We start from the raw sequence: 13,603 nt of genomic DNA, 5'->3' as shown, positions 1-13,603 counted from the left end.
GTGCTTACCTCACAAGAGAAATCGAGTCCTAGAAATGTCAGGTGACTGCCCCGCTAGGGTTTTGTAATGTGTAATTAAAAAGGAAAGCCCCTGAAACTAGATTGTAACATTCCATATGAAATGAGTGAAGGCGGAGGAATAATTCTAACCTTCACAGAAACCACCTCTCTCTGTGAGCAAGATGCCGAACAGCTCCGTGTTTTTCTACATTGTGAGACAGGAAGCAATTTCCTTGCTTCCTCTGCACATTTTTCCTCTTCCCCATACTACCGCAGGCCACAGAAAACATGAAAAATGGTTCTACATTTCAAAATGCTCTTCCATATCTCTTCCCGTGAGACTTAATGCCTCTATACTGATATTTCTTCATGTTGAGTCCAAAGGGGAAGCATGCTCCGTGGAGACATTTAGCATCCCGTAATAAACACCAGGAGTTGTAATCACCATAGACTTTCATGTCCTTGCATGATGGGGATGTGACTTAGCACTGCATGGTGTTTGGGGCAAGATGACAATGTGGAAATTCTCTCTTCAATCTCATTGTGCTTTCATTCTCTGTCACCTATTCCTCTTTGAACTGGAAAAAGAGGCATGGCTCATTTCTTCTGCTTTATGTTTTTTAGATTGACTTGTAAGATACAAATAAAAACAGGAGAAAATATATCTAGTAAAATGACATGAAAAAAATGGAAATCTACTACTGGTATTGTTTTCTGCCCCGCTGTGTTGCTTCTTCCAAGAACAAACTCGCTGGGAAGGGGTTGATGGCTGGGCTTTTAGCTTCTACAAAGGTTGTGGTGCCCTCTGGTGGCCATCATAAGAATAACTGACTTCAATGATTTTATTTTTAGCTGCAGCCTTTAATTATGTTGGGAAATCTCTCTCAATGAATAACTGATGTGCTCTTCTCCAGTGGTCCTCAGCTTACAGGCTGAAAAGTATAGCTTTTTCCAAAATTGTTGGTCCCCAAAATTTGACTTGCACGTTGCATACCCCTTATCATTATGAGGCACCCACGTTTTGTTTAGAGAATTTAAAAAAATTTGCAGATCATAAAAATTAAGACCTGTGGCACATATGTTTCTTAAAATGTATAAGCTGTTTCTGTGTGAAAAATGAACAGAGAAAATATTGAAAGAGCATAATAAATTGCTTTATTTTGGACCACTGATGGGAGGAAGTTAGACTGCTTTTTTTTTTTTTTTTTTTTTTTTTTAAGAGAGAGACACAAGGAGAAAGGGAACACAAGCAGGGGGAGTGGGAGAGGGAGAAGCAGGCTTCCCGCTGAGCTGGGAGCCCGATGTGGGGCTCAATCCCAGGACCCTGGGATCATGACCTGAGCCCAAGGCAGACGCTTAAGGACTGAGCCCCCCGGGGTGCCTCAGCGTGCATTTGAAGCTGATTCACAAATCCTTGATTGCTGTCTACAAAAACAAATAAGGGATTTTTTTTTTCTCTCTCTTTCAGTTATCACTTCACATGTTGAGCCCTCCCCTCTTTTTTCCCTCCACCCAGCCACCACCTGTTTTGTCTGGGCTCCCACACAGAAGCAGGAAACATTATTCTAGACCAAAAGGATCAGCAAAAGGCATAGGTACATTGTGTTCCTGATTTCTAAACAGCCATTAGTTTTCTATTGCTGCTGTAACAAGTTACTACAAATTTAGCAGCTTCAAAGAATGTGTTTTCTTATAGTTCTGGAGGTCGGAAGTCTGACAATGTCTTGGGCTAAAATCAAGGTGTTGGCAGGATTATGTTCCTTCTGGAGGCTCCAGGAGAGAATACATTTCCTTCCCTCTCCAGGTCACCCATATTCTTTGCTTCTTGGCTCCCTCCTCCATCTGCAAAATCGGCAATATTGTATCTCTGTGTACCCTTCTTTCTAGCCACACCTTCTTTCAAGGACTCTGGTTATTACCTTGGGCCCATTTGATTAATCCAGGACACTCTCTCTGTTTTTATGTCAGCTAATTAGCAGCCTGACTTCAATCTGCAACCTTAATTCCCCCTTGCCCTTAATGGCCCTTTGTGGCATATACACAGTTTCCAGTGATTAGGAGATGGACAGTGTTCTGCCTAGTGCAAACCCCCATTTCAAATATCTTACGTCATCCCCCCGAACCATCAATTTCTCCCAGAAATTCTAGGATTTCCAAGTTTTAACCCCAAGCGTGAAGGTTCTTTGTCTTACTCTGTGACCTGAATTTGATTTCATCAAAATATGTTCACCATAAGAAAGGTAATTACATCTTCAGAAAATGAAGTCTTAGCACATGTACACAGGTGTAACAGGTATATTATTTTAATAATCAGATCAGGTTTTAATAATCCTGCATTTAAAGACAAAGCCTTACAAAGTCACTTTCAAGGATCAAGTATCATAAAGCAAAGGATAATTTAGGATTCATATTCTTAGGTTTGTGAGCTGCCCTGTGCCATGTCAGACTGACCAAGGGTGTGGCCAGGTCACAGGGTAAAGAGACTCTTGTGAGTGTGGGTTGATGTTCCAATGTACTGATAAGCATAGAATTTTCAGACATGCTGTCCTTTGTAAATCTGAACATTATCTTTTCTCTTAAACAAACAAACAAACTTGTATTTGTGGGTAATTCCATGATGCTGGTTAGTTTTTCTAGCCACATTTTTTAGGACGTCATAAACACTCTACCAACACTGAAGTCTATACTCAGTATGTCTTGGCAGTTATGTCCAGAGCAGGATGTGTAGGGAAGGGACAAAATTCCCAAACAGGGTACCTGGATGGTTCGCTAGTTATTATCCTAGTGCCCAAGGCTATTGTTGTGGACGTCGTGGATGCCTTCCCAGAACCGTTCACCTGGCCAGAGCTTTCATTCCCCAGTTGCTATGAGGTTTTGTACCTAACAGCATCCCTCATTTCCAGAAAACTGTGCTCAGCTAAATGAGAGAAGCGAGGAGGTTCTGTTCCCCATCCCCAACCAGGGTGCCCATGGCCAGTGACTAGTTGAGGTCAGATGGCCGCACTTTGCAGTTATCAGCAAGGTAGTCAGAATTACTGTAATGGGCAGCAAGTTCAGAGTGATAGCCTGGGACTGGTGCTGACAGTAAGGATCTCTGAAGATTATTAACAGAAAATAGTTTTCCTAGAGACAAGATATATGGAATGCCAACAATAGACATTACATATATTTTCAAGGGAAATTGGATACAGGGTATAACTTGTTGCTGATTCCCAGGAACTGCCCCCAAATATTATGGCACTATGTTAGAGTAGAGTAGGGGCATATACAAGTCAAGGTATAAATGGCCCATATCCATTGGTTTCTGAATGCATAATTGGAATGGCAATACTTAGTGGCTGGGAGAACTCTCATGTTGGTTTTTTGACCAGTAATAGCTATTGTACTAAAAGAGGCCAAATAAAAGTCCACGAAGCTACCTCCTTTAGGAAAAATAGTAAACAGAAACCAATATCACATCCAAGGGGAATGACAGAGATTAATGCCACCCTAAAAGACTTAAAGAATACAAGAGTAGTGGTCCCAACTCATACCAGTTTCCAGTTCGACTCCTGACAAACCAAGATGGATCATGACGAATTATAGTGGAGTCTTGCAAACTTAACCAAAATATAACCACAATTGTAGCTGCTATGTTGGACATGGTATCTTTACTAGAGCAGATTACAACCTCAAGTACATGGGCTTTGGCTAGGTAAGTGCATTCTTTTCAATATCCATCATGAAGGAGGATCAGAGGCATTTCACGTTTATATGTGATGGATGACCATACACATTTATGGTCTTGACCCAAGCCTATATTAATTCTGCTATGTGTCGCAAAAATAGTCAGAAGTTGAGGCATTTTCCTCCTTTATCTGACAGTGAACCATTTAAACAGGACATCACATCGGTCCACTATATTGATAATATCATGTAATAAACAATGAGAACTTGATGAACAAGAAGTGGCAAGTGCACAGGAGGCCGTGATTAGACACAAGAACTCTAGAGAGTGAGAGATAAACCTACAAAGATTCAGGGGCCTACCAAATATGTGAAAGATTTAGGGGTCCAGTGGCCTGGGAAAAGTTAGGACAGCTCATTCAAAGTAGAGGACTAGTTACTGTATCTTGCACTTCTACCAGTAAGAAAGAAGCATTATGCTTGGTGGGCCTGTTCCAGTTTTTGAGGACTCAGCAGATCCCATGGTAATAGAGATATAGACAATAAAGAAAGAAATAAAGTGGAATCTGACAATCTCCAATTTGAGAGTCATCGGACCAAGCCCATGCCATTTACAACAGAGAAAGAGTCACTGTTAAAAAAATAGCTCCTGGACATAGCTCTGGTAGATACTAACTACGGTAGCATCTAACCATGGAGTATCAGCTAACTTTGCAGCCAGAAGTAAACATTAAAAAGATGGGTACTAGTAGACGTATAGGTACTAATCGACTAATAGACACCACTCATAGTGGTGCAGAAGTAGTTCATTGTGAAATGGAAGTGGCACATCCAAGACTGGGCTTAAGCAGCTCCAGAGAGCGTTGAAAATACCATGAACAAGTGACACCTAAGCCACTTACCACTATTGCATCATTACCTCTCATTCAGTTCACACATTTGACCTCAACGGGGAGTTCTCTGTCAGACAGAGGAGGAAAATGCCCGCACTGAGGTCACTACTGCATTGAGTTGATTTGTGAATCCAAACCAGAGATGACTGTTACTGCTCTGCACCTTCACTTATGGGCGACTCTCAAAGCCATTGGTGAGTGGAAAACCTCTCAGGAGTCTGAGCTTCAGGCAAAGCACCCCATGTCATCCACTTTGTGTGGGGAGGGAAGTGGCCCAGGGAATACCAAAGACAAAGACGTCTAGGGGAGAGATTTGAGAATCTACCCATAAGAGTGGGCATAATATGTGAAGATCTGATCTTTGCATGAAATGTTAATACTCATCAAAGAGCATCCATTTCAGAAGAAGCACGAAACAACCAAGTGGACAGCATGAGTCAGCCAGTTGATTTCCACTAGCCTCTGTCATTGACCACTCCAGCGCTTGTGCAATGAGCTCATAAACAGAGAAACCATGGTGACAGAGATGGAGGCTAACCCTGGACCCCAGACCATACATTTTGTCATCAAGCTGAAAGCTACTTCTGCTGAATATCTAGTCCACTAGTAACAAAAACCAATGCTGAGTCCCAAGAAGGTACCATGATTTGAGGAAACCAAGCAGATACTTGTTGGCAAGTTGATTAGATTTGACGTCTTCCACCTGGAAAAAGGCAGTGTTTCACTCTAACTAGGATTGACGAGTATCCACAAATGGATTTGCCTTTCTATAGTTCCTCAACCAGCACTACCATTCAAGGGCTCACAGAATGTCTAATCTATGTATGGGGTCCCACATAACATCACTGTTGTGGACTGAATGTTGGTGCCCCTTCACGGTATGTTGAAGTCTAATCCCCAGTGTGGTGATACCAGGAGGTGGCATCTTTGGGAGGTAATTAAGTCATGAAGATGGATAGCACTCATGAGTGAGATTATGCTCTTCTAAGAAGAGTCCAGAGGGATAGCTCACTCTCTTTTCACTCTGTGATGATGAAACAAGAAGTTAGGAGTCTGTAGCCAGGAAGAGTGCTCTCACCGGAACCCATGCTCAATCCCTGAGCTCTAACTTTCAGCATCCAGAACTGTTGGAAATTTCTGTTTTTTGTAAGCCTCCCAGTTTATGGCCTTTTGTTAGAAACCAATTTTGGCAGTACCTATATTGACAATTTTTATATCCTCTTGATGGATTGACCCTTTATCATTATACACTGATGTTTGTCTCTTTTGACAGTTTTTAACTTAAAATCTATTTTGTCTGATATAAATATAGCCACCCATGCTTTCTTTTGGTTACCATTTATGTGGAATATCTTTTTTCATCCCTTCACTTCCAACTATGTAGCTAAAGCTATATCCTTAGAGCCAAAGTGAGTCTCTTGTAGATATCATAATTTGGATCCTATTTTTTCCCACTAGCTACTCTGTCTTTAGACTGGACAATTTAATCCATTTATATTTATAGTAATGATAAGTAAGCAAACTGGGAAATATTCTCTTCTATTTTCTGGAAGAGATTGTGTAGAATTGTTGTTAATTATTCCTTAAAAGTTTGGGGGAATTCTTTAGTGAAACTATCTGGGCTTGGACATATCTTTTTTTGGGAATTTTTAAATAACAAATTCTATTTCCTTAATACAGGGTATTCAAATTATTTCATATTGGACAAGTTGTGATAGCTTATGATTTTTAAGGAATTGGTCCATTTCATTTACGTTGCCACATTTATTTGTTTTGAGTTGTTTTTAATATTCCATTATCTTTTGATGTCTGCAAGGTCTGTACTGATAACTCCTGTTTTATTCCTGATGTTGGTAATTTACATCCTCTCTTTTTTTCTTTGCTAGCCTTGCTAAACATTTGTCAATTTTATGGATCCTTTCACAGATACTTTTTAATTTTATTAACTTTCTCTACTGTTTTTCTGTTTTCAATATTAGTTGTATTTTATTGGAAAAATAGGGAAAAAGTACATTTATTCAATTCTCCTGGCAATGGAAACAGCTGATGAATGCTTACTAATAGGTCATCAGGCCCTCCCAGACTCAAGTGCAATTCATTTACCTCTTCAAAAGATGCCCTGCCTTTTCCAGTGGTTTATACAAATGAAGACAGTTTTTTTTTTTTTTATTCTTATTAATCTTTACCTCCTGTCCTGGAGAAGAATAAATTCATTGACAGATGTGTATCACAGACAATAATTATAAAAAGTGCAGAAGAAGAAGAGAGAACTGTGTGCTGGAGTGGTCAAGGAGGGCTTCATAGGGGAGGGGAGGTTTCAGCTGGATTTTGAGATATAGATGGAGAAAGAGGAAGAGAGGAACTAGGAATGCTAGTCTGAGACACAAAGGGGCAGCATGAAGTCAGAAAAATACAAGATGTATTAATGAAACAAGCAATTTAGCTTCCTGCAGGAAAGTAATCAAAGTAAATATTAACTTGTTTTATTGAACATGCATTACACCTATGCATTTATATGCATGTGTGTATGTATATATTAATGACCAGGTGTTCTGCTTTGTTAGAAATGAGACTCTGTTACTCTGGTTGGAGGTTCTCTATTCTAGGCAGAGTAAGTTTAGGGAATCTAAAACTACTATCTAATTGAACAGAACTTAGACGTGAAAAAGAACTAGTCCACAATTGAGGTTGAGATAAGGTCACACCTAGTTAATGGATTGCGGGACCACCAGATGAGACTGGACTAAAGAGCAAGAGGAGTAACAGGGCCTGTGGAACTGTAAAAATAGAAGTTTGGCAGAGAGGGCTGAAGGTTAGAGGGGACAGATTGCTTTCTGAAACTACTATTATGCAGATACCAAAGCCAGATAAAGTCAGGAGAAAAAACACAGACCCTCATAAATATAGATCTGAAAATTCTTAAAATAATAAAGTTCAGCAATGTATAAAAAGAAATATGTGCTATGACAAAGTGGAGCTTATTCTAAGAATGCAAGGCTGATTCAATATTTAAAATCAGTCCACAAATCTACCATAGCAACAAACTAAAGAAGAATCAATCACATGATTATATTAATTGATATAGCATAACTTGATAAAGCATATCTACCAAAAACCTATAGCTAACATTACACTTAATGGTAAACCACTGAATCTTTTTCCTCCAAGATTGGGAAAAAGACAAAGATGTTCATTCTCACCACTCTTATTCATCATAATGCTGGAAGTTCTAACCAGTACAATAAGACAAAGGAGTGAAATAAAAAGTCATACAGATCACAGAGGGAAAGAAGAATACAACTTCCCCTGTTTGCAGATGCTATGATTGTCTATGTAAAAAGTCCCAAAAGATCTTAAAAAAGAAAAGCCAAAAAAGCAAACAGAAGCCTCCTAAAACTAATAAGGGAGTTCAGCAAAATCATAGGACTCAGAGTAAATGGACACACACGCAAAATCCTTTGTATTTCCATATACTTACAATGGACACATGGATACTAAAATTAAAAATAGAATACCACCTATAATCCCTCAAAACAATGAAATATTTAGGTGTTAATCTGACAAAAATGTATGGGACTTATATGCTATAAACTACAAAGCATTGAAGAAATAAATCAAAGAAATCTGAATAACTGGACAGACATACCTTGTTCACAAGTTAGAAGTCTCAACACAGTAAAAGAGGTCAATTCTCCCCAAATTAATAGATTGAATGATATTTCTATCAAAGTCTAAGCAAGGGGAGAGATGTCAGCAAGACAGTGGAATAAGAGTTTCCAGCACTTGTCCCCTCAAAGAAACATCAATTTGAGCAACTATCCCCACTTGAAAATATCTTCGTGAGGGATAAGGAATTCAGGTGGGAAATTATAGAACTTGGGTGTAGCACAGAAATAGACCCGTACTAGATATTGTAGAAGCCTCGAATGAATAAATGACCTATGCATGGTCCCAGATTCCAGGTTCAGAGTGAGTGAGGGTTAGGCTATTTGCATTTTTCTCTGCAATTCAAGTGCCCAAGTGCCCTGGGAAAGAGAAATCCATGGCACTAGAAGTGCGATGGGTCTACATGGGAACTTGGTCAGGAGAGGCGTAAGACAAAGCAGCAATGGAGGCTTGCAGACTGGGAATGCTGGAATTCTAGCCTTGTCTGAAGTTCTGTGTGCCAGGGCTGCCAGAAATTCCATCATGCCCACCCCTGTCAAAACTTCTAAGGGAATAAGAGAAGGAATTCATGGAAAGGGCTGGACTTTCAGCCGTGATGGACCTGCAGCATATAGGCTGAGGCTTAGGGGCAGGGCTGACCATTAGAATATTTATCCTTACCAGCTGGTGAAAGCTGGGACAAACTGGTTAACTTCTGACACTAATACATGTTGCCTACATATTTTGTGTAAGGCAGTGTGCTTTATATACACAATCTCTTTCATGTGAGGTAGGTTTTATCCTTTTGATAAATGAGGAAACTACACAAAAGCTCAGAGTGGTAAATGCTTTGCCCAAAATTGTGCATCCAGTAAGAGCTGGAAGTAGATTGGATTCCATTCCAGTTTGGCTTTGGCTCCATTACTGAGGCTCTGGGACTGTGCAAGGGTCGTTTGTTCGTTCTTGCTTCTACGGTGTCTAGTACTGGCCTATAATTGGAATGTGGCAAATAATGATTGATTTGACTCCATTGCAAGAGCATCTGAGTTGTCAGGGTGTGACAACATGGAAGCAGTCCACAGGAGGTTTGCTGAAAGGGTGGGCTCTCTCAGAAGATAATTAAAGGGGGTGAGTGTAGAGATGGCGCCCCTGTGGGTTGAGCCATTAAATCTATGTTTAATAGTCCCTCGGAGCTTTCTGGGGCTGTGTGTGATTCCTGGAAGGCACATCTGTAAGCAGGTCTTCATCAATAAATGGCAGAACTTTATGTTATTTTAAGGTTGATGATGCAATAAATCATAGGTCTGGGAAGAGAGAGAGAGAGCTTGAAAGTTGGAGTTCTGAAAACCTTACTTCCTCCGGGAAGGATAAAAGCTGTGTTTCTTTTGTTGTGATAATGACGGACTGTTAGTGTCTGTCTGCCTGAATCCTGCTCACTGAATAAATGCTGGTAATTGCTAATTGCTTTGAGAAGAAAACTGACTCATCCAGAGAATGACTTGCATATCAATGTTTCAGGCCTCCTGTCAGCACAGAGGGAATGCAAACGGGGGTATGTATCACTACTGGAGTCTGCACACGTGCTTCCTGATCTTCCTGTGGGGTAGCCGATTAAAGTGTGAGATACCATCACGGGGAAATTTAAAATGTGAGTAGTGGGATCTCATGCTCCTTGTTTCTGGCCATTTTGGTCTGCAGATCATGTCTTTCATATACAGTGGAGAAAATGAAGAGCATTTGATTACATTTCTGGCAAGCCAGGCGATAGGGGCCGATGTGAGTGGCCACCCACACTCGCCTGGGTCTTTAAGTGTCTTTCACCCTGATTGCTTCTGTGAAAATCTATCAACCAGCTGCAGCCAGTGACACTCTTCCTTTCCTTAAGGACAATTTTATATTAAAAAGGGCATCCCAGTGACCCCCATGTCTGGGGCTCTTTCTGACATGCCAGTGACCAGATCGGAGGGAGTGATCATGGTCAAAGTGAACGGGAACGTGGGGCCACTCAAAGGGCACTGCTATTGATTGCTGTCCCTTCCACTGTGGTTGTTAAACTTATGTGTATTTTCTGGTTTGTGGTTTGCTGCAGGTTGAAAGAACATTTAAAGATAAGAGATTGTAAGGGGAGAACTCGAGGAGTTTGAGATGCCCCATAAAGGGAAACCATGCTTAAGTCCCCAGAGGACGGCTTCTGCCCTCTCCAACAAGTGGTGCACACCTGATCCTGTTCCCATCTTTTCTGCTGGATTCCTACACCTGTCAGCATACACTGAGCAAATCTTTTAGAATCTCTAAAAGTAAGAAAGAGAGTTTTATTCAAGCTCAAGTTAGGACAGCTGCCCAGAAAACATGCTCTTTACAGGGAGGAAGGTGCTCTGGAGAATGAACAGTATTTACAGGGTTATATACTTTTTACATCTCGTAAAAGCTCAAAAGATTATGGATTACAGATGAGCATATAGGCAGGGATCATGAGTTTCATCTCAAAGGAATGCAGGAGTAGGAGCATTGACTGGCATCTCAAGGACAAGATGGTTTTTCTTTAGGTTACTCATTCACAAAGCAGATGTACAATGCCTGTGTGGTGCGCAACACAGTCATGTTGACTTAGAAAGAAATCTACACTGCCTTCCCTTGTATATCAGGCCTTTAGAGTGTTTTTCTCTCATCATAGCTGCTGTACAGGTGAAGGATCATCATCAATTTCTTGTTTTGTTTTGTTTTACTCTGGGATCTGAGTCCCATGAAGATGAAGACTGTGTCTTTCTAGCTCTCTTTTTCTAGCACTTAGCATTGTTCCCAATGAAAATTTGGAAGAGGTGAATACACATGTTGTTCATGAATTCCAGGGCCCTTTGGCAGACACATGAGTCTCAGCATTGACCTCTGGGTCTTCAGTGCTAAAAAACAAAATTCAACTGAGTAAACATCTTATTGGCTTTATTCAGCAATTATGAATCAGGCAGTGTCCAAAGTAGCAGATGTAAAGGTGCTTGGAAGATTTTATGGGCAGTAGGGAGCAGGAACAAGGAAGTGGTATCAGGCAAAATGGCAGGTTGTTGAATTGCTGGTGACCTTCCTTACGAGTGAGGGCAAGGGTCCATCAGGACCCTTGCTGGCCAGGAGATTCCTGATTGGTTGAAGATTCCATTTCTGGGAATGGTGAAACTGTAAGCAAGTTAAGGCTCCGTTGGTGATATGTGGCTTAGCATAAACAACTCCATTTTGGGTCTGTTACCTTGTTTTTAACAAGATCCTTCCTTTTCTTGTGTGAATCCCTCCTGTGGATCTCTTTACCTCCAATGTCCCTCCTTATCCTACCCACTGATCTTCATTCTATACTTCTTCCTTCGGCTTATATACTTCATCTTACTTACTTTTCCAGGCTAACTTGGCTGGAATAGTTTTTCTTTCTCTCACTCACATGGCACATAAAACATGTATTGTATTATATGACTGCTGGCTGAATCTGTGCCATTCTCTGTTTTATGTATAAAGACCATACATCTCCATTTGGATCTGTAAGATAATTGTAATAAGAGTGTCAACAAACCAGAATCTTCTCTTTTGAATTTCCAATAACCTCCTCTACTCTAGGTCTAATTTCTGTTTAACTTCCTCTGTCCAAATTATAGAAAAAAAATATTTGCCATTAGAAAAGAAAATTCCTGGCATCAAGAACTGAGTATATAAAGGTTTATTTCTTTATTTAACCATAAAATAATTTGTTGATCTTGCATAAGTAATGCCAGGGAAAATAAGCATAGTCAGAGATAACAGATACATTTTTAAATAGTAAATATATTCTTGCTATCCTTTCTTTTTATTGGTGTACATAGCTATTATCTTCTCTTTACCATGAGCTCATCTCTAACTTTTATTTTTTTAATTATGGACTTTTATTTATATTTCATTTGCATGTCACCTATATGCTTGGGGAATAATTTTTGAAAGAAGTAGTATAATGTGGAAGTTAAGAGCATAGTTTTGAAATAACTTACTACCTGGGTTATATGGAGAATATAATCTCTCAGTCTTGATATCTACATTTGTAAAATGGGATGCTAGTAGTACTACTCTGTAAGGATATTGTGCAGATTAAATGCGACTATAATTGTAAAGCACTTAGTAGAAAAACTGTAGAGAGTTTGGGCTTGAGGAATGTTCTCAATATCCCTTTATATCTTCATTGTCAGTAACAGGATTATGAAGTGAGTGTTCTTCAAAGGCACTTTACATTCCCAACTAGTGGTGGGAGTAGGTATGGGCAGCTAACTATACTCTGCTTGCTTCATTCATCAGCCTTTCCATGGCAAGTGAACAGGTTGGAATCCTTCGAAGTCTAGCTCCATCCATATCATATAGGTAGATCATGGAAAACACCTGCTGGTTTCCATTGCGTTCTCCATGTATTTGAATTTAAGGAGCTATAAATTTTTGTCATGCCTGCATTTCACATTGTGGCTTGGTGACTGTTTACTGGGATGTGGGGCCAGTGAGGGAGGAGGGCTCAGAAAAGGGGCCAAGGGGCTAAAATTTAGGTGGGACATGAAGTCCCTTACTCAATGCAGAGAGGGAATATAAGATGGGCATGAGGGATATAGGTGAGCTTAGCCTGCAGAACCACTTGGCTATATCTAGCTTTAGTTTCTACATTATTCCATGGAAATTTGATATCACTGTTTCACTAGAAGAGTCCAAGAGAGCTGAATATCATAAATTCCCATAAGGGTTTCCTCTCAATTCTTCTCTCCTGTACCTTAGGCAGAGTATTGAATCTTATATTAACTATATAGCTTCAGAATGGGGCTCTGGTGCAGTCAGGAATGGGAAGAGTGAGGGAGTGGTAACAGAGGTGAAGAAGAAGCAGGCCAGGAAGACAGCACTAGTGACAGGTTGTGACACAGGTAGGATTGAGCACGTGATCCTTTTTATATGGCTTCTTACTTTATGAAAGCCCCAAACCAACAAATTCATTCAGCCATCCATGTGACCAACCAGGCCTCCCTAAGATATGTCTTAGGCTTTCTGGATGGGGAGAGCTGAATTATGTCTTTATAGGACCTAAACACTCAAAAACTGATGGTTCACCTACTTTGCATATGCAAATCAAAATAGTGAAAAATACTCAATATTGAAAAAAAGAGAAGTCCAAAGAGGTTTTGAAATTTTCTATTATGATTACATTGGTGATTCTTTAGGTAATATTCAATAGCAAATTCTTTCCACTTTCTTTCTAGCTTGGTGTTTTTAGTATATGTCTGCTTTGATTTTCTTCTAAGAAAGGGCTGGTCTAGTTTCAGTGGGAGATCCTGAGCATAGCTGCCAGCATTGGTTGTGAAAATTGTAAAAGGAGGCCCCCTACTGCTCATCATTGGGAGCCTCTGTGTCTCCTTGACG

The sequence above is a fragment of the Callorhinus ursinus genome, unplaced genomic scaffold (genome assembly GCF_003265705.2).
Source record: "Callorhinus ursinus isolate GAN/ISIS: 27379988/994484 unplaced genomic scaffold, GSC_fseal_2.0 scaffold6, whole genome shotgun sequence".
Taxonomy (NCBI): Eukaryota; Metazoa; Chordata; class Mammalia; order Carnivora; family Otariidae; genus Callorhinus; species Callorhinus ursinus.
Note: the sequence above shows the minus strand (reverse complement) of the source record.